This window comes from Mastomys coucha, unplaced genomic scaffold (assembly GCF_008632895.1).
Source record: "Mastomys coucha isolate ucsf_1 unplaced genomic scaffold, UCSF_Mcou_1 pScaffold3, whole genome shotgun sequence".
Lineage (NCBI taxonomy): Eukaryota > Metazoa > Chordata > Mammalia > Rodentia > Muridae > Mastomys > Mastomys coucha.
In genome coordinates, this window is record NW_022196909.1 from 43806981 (window position 1) to 43810824 (window position 3844).

At 54.5% G+C, this 3844-nt stretch overlaps 1 protein-coding gene across 5 annotated transcripts in view; it reads right to left on the minus strand.

The window, feature by feature from the left end:
- Nucleotides 1-407, minus strand: part of Pknox1 (PBX/knotted 1 homeobox 1) — a 41243-nt gene extending 40836 nt beyond the window's left edge. For 2 of the 5 annotated variants that reach the window (XM_031347084.1, XM_031347085.1), the window contains exon 1: nucleotides 239-407. The gene's annotated coding sequence lies outside the window, so the exon portion shown is untranslated. The remainder of the gene's footprint in view (nucleotides 1-238) is intronic. The other 3 variants (XM_031347082.1, XM_031347083.1, XM_031347081.1) reach the window with 2 other exon arrangements.
- Between the last annotated feature and the right edge of the window lie 3437 nt (nucleotides 408-3844).

The following is a 3844-nucleotide window of genomic DNA, read 5'->3' on the forward strand; positions in this document are numbered from 1 at the left end:
CCCCCTCCCCGATCGGCGCACCCCTCCCCCGCCCCCCGCCCCCGCCCCGGGCGCGGGTCAAGTGCGGCCCCGGGCACCGCCCGCCCGCCCGATCGCCCGGCCCGCGGCGGAAGAGGCGGCAGCGGAGGCGGCGGCAGCGGCGGCCTCGGCCGGTGTGATTGATAGGGACGGCGGCGGGCGAGAGCCGCGGCGGCGGCGGCGGCGGCGGCGGCGGCGGAGCGGTTGAGTGACAGCTTACCTGGGTGCCAATCTTCATCACACTGACAAGCGGCTGCAGCAATCGGGACCCGCAGTGCCGCGCCCGCGTCCAACCGTCACGCCGACGCCGGGCCACGCGACACAGCCTCGCTCAATGGGAGGAGGGCGACGCCGACGCGCGCCGCATCAATATTCACCGCGGGGGCGGGGCCTCACGACCCCGGGCCCCGCCCCCGCCCAGCGCGGCGACGGCCAGGGGGCGGGGCGGGGCCGGGCGGGGCGGGGCCGGGGTCGGTCCCGCCCCGCGGCGCGCACTCAGCCTGGCTCCACCTAGCGGCCCAGCCCAGGCGCCAGTAGCAGCCTGCCCCGCCCCAGAGGCGGAGCTTACATTTCCTGACAGCGCAGTGGGGCGTGGCCCGGAGGGTTATAGACCACGCCTCCTCTGCTCCCTCCCTTTCGATAAACGTTTAGGGAGCTGGGTGGAACCATCTGCAGCCCGGGCGGGGAGGACGGGCTGTACCATCGGAGGACCTTCGACTCTGGGCCTCCCGGCTCCAGTCCTTCGTCCTGAGCAGCGCCTCGCAACCCAGGTTCTGGCGCTGAGATGGGCGCGGAGAGGTAGGCGTTCATCTTTAAGGAGCGGAGGACTGAGCGCCTGAGACGTCTGGCCCTGGGATCTGACTGTGGATGTGGCCTCCTGACTGACCGCCAAGTCGCTGCGGTCTGACATCTGGTCCGTTAGGATGCCAGGCCAAAAAAAAAAAAAAAAAAAGGCCTTTTCATCCCCCCAGCTCCGTGGCTTCACGGATAGATGTAAAGACAGAGCGATGGAGGCCCCTCAGTTTGTCTGTCTTGTCTAGGCAACTGTTTTATGTAGTGGCCTCCTGAGTGTGTGATCGGTGCTTTGCATCCGCGCTCACCTTAAAGCGGTTCTAATGACCCTCACTTCTCAAGAGGAACCTTATACACCAGGACTGATGGCTGGAAGGGGGTCTGAGGTACCCACAGCACACATCTCAGAGGACTCCCTCCTGTGTCCTCAGGGCTCCACAGACATCCCCTAGGGCATCGCTCTCTTTGTAGCTACAGTTCAGTTCACCAGGGAACCCACGTGGAAGGAGAGAACCAACTACCAACACTTATGTGTGGTATGTACACACATTTATACCCATACAATAGCAACAACAATAATAAAATTTGAAAAACTGGGTTTGGGGGCTGGAGATATGGCTCAGTTGATAAGAATGCTTACCTAGTATACACAAAATGCTAGGTTGGATTCCCCAACACACATTAAGCCTGGTATGGTGACACATGCCTGTCATCCCAGCACTTGGGTAGTCGAAACAGAATGATCTTGGTACTTAAGTTTGCAACTTGTTTTTCCCACTCTTTAGCAAACAACTGGACATAACCTCACTTTGGAACCTAAAACTTTGTCTGATTTTATTTATCCTGTTTCTGATTTTACCCCAACCTGTTTCTGGCTGATTTTCATTGACAGAAAAGAGGATTTTAGTGCGCTTGAGTGTGAGTGCTTGTGGCAAACACGTGTCTACAGGTATAACAGAGGAAGGGAGGGATCAGCTAGCCACTGGCACTGAGTGTAGAGCAACCACATCAGGCAGTAAAAAAGAGGATTGACTGGGATGGGGGGCCAGACAAGTGGTAGTATGTTTCGCGCAAAAGCACAGGAAGGGCAGAATTGACAGAGGCAACAGCTTGAAGGACAGAGCTTCCACTCCGGCCCAGCCAGGGCTCAGGCTTGCAGGGGACCTCACAACAAAAGAACGACGTGGCTTCGGTGTGCATATCAGCCCAGTAAGCCTCAGATGGACACAGGCAATCCTGCTATTCCATGTGGGCTAGAGGAGGAGCTTGGGTGTCCCTAAAGGATCTGGAAGAAGGGTTATGATGAATGTGTGAAGCTTGTCATGGTGGGGAGTCCTGGTAATCCCAACAACTCAAGAGGCTGAGTCCGGAGGATTGGGAGTTCGGATCCAGCCTGAGTAATTTTAGCAAGACACACCACCTACCTCTGTCCCTCACCTCAAAATCAACCAGCTAAGCTTGGTATTGCCTATCTGTCATCCTAGCACTTGGTGTTGGAGACAGGAGGGTCAGAGGTCAAGAATATCCTTGGCTGCACAGCCAGTTCCAGGCCAGCCAGCCAGGCCTATATGAGGCCCTGTCTCTGAAGAATGAAGACCAAGGGCAAAATCCAGGGCTGGAGAGATGGATGGCTCGACGGTTAAGAGCACTCACTGCTCTTCCAGAGGTCCTGAGATCAATTCCCAGCAACCACATGGTGGCTCACAACCATCTGTAAGAGAGATCTGATGCCCTTTTCTGGTGTGTCTGAAAACAGTTACAGTGTCCTCATACACATAAAATAAATAATCTAAAAAAAAGGAGGGAGGCAAAATCCAAAGCAATCAGTCGATTATAGTGTGTGGATCCCACTGGAGTTGTTCCTCTGTTTTAATTTTATCTTTGTGTGTGTGGTGTGTCGTGACTGTGTGCATAGATACATGTACGCATGCTCATGTGTGTGACTGTGTGGGTACGTGAGGTGTGTAGATCAGGGGCTAACATTGGCTCTCCTCAGTCAGTCTCATCTTATCTTTTTGAGTCAAAGTCTCTCACTGAACCTATAGCTACCTGCCAATTGGGGCATCCCCCTGTCTCAGCCTCCCCAGCTCTGGGATGATAGGTGTGTAAACCCTCTGAGACCTTTCACATGAGTGGTAAGGATCAAAGTCAGTCCCTCCATCTCTCCAGACCCTCAAGTGTTTTTTTGTTTTTGTTTTTGTTTTTTTTTTTTTTCTTATCCCTAGTCTCTTCATGCCAGGGATACAAAGCTTCCTAGGGAAACTGACTGAGTGGGCCTCAAGGTTCAGTCAGGACTACCCTCCCTGTCAAGGCTCCCTGGGAGGTTCTGCTCCCGGCACCTAGCTTCTCTCAAGGTTTCTGACAGGTGCTTTCCGGTCCCCAATGCTTCATCCCATCCTTACCTCTCCTCCTCTTTTATAAGGACAGGGGCCAGATTAGATCAGTACCCGCCCTAAGGATCTCAGTTTAACTTATCAATAGACATGAGTGAGACCTGTCCCGGCCTTGTCTTCCTTGCCTCTAAGAGCTGTTTGCTAAGCACTTTAGTATCTGACTTAAATGTTTGTGACTGTTGGAGAAGCTCTGGGAATGCATTGTTGAACATCGCGGACCACTACCTGTGCTAGCCCTAAAGCTAAAACTGTCCTCGGAGAACATGTGAGGCCTCTAGAAGAGAGATCCTTCCATACGCTAAGCTGCCCAACTCAAGTCCTCCCCCCCCACCCCCGATGTAGACCATTGGTGAATGCACTGACTTATGACTGTTCTCTTCCACCGTGGGCCATGTCATTGAGTATGGTCTGTGTCCCTGGGCCACTGTTCTTAGATTTGACTCAAAATGAACTCTCTCTCTCTCTCTCTCTCTCTCTCTCTGACTCAAAATGAACTCTCTCTCCCTCTCTCCTCTCTCTCTCCCTCTCTCCCTCTCTCTCTCCCTCTCCCTCTCTCCCTCTCTCTCTCTTTCACTCTCTCCCTCTCCCTCCCTCTCTCTCTCCCTCTCTCCCTCTCTTTCACTCTCTCTCTCTCTCTCTGA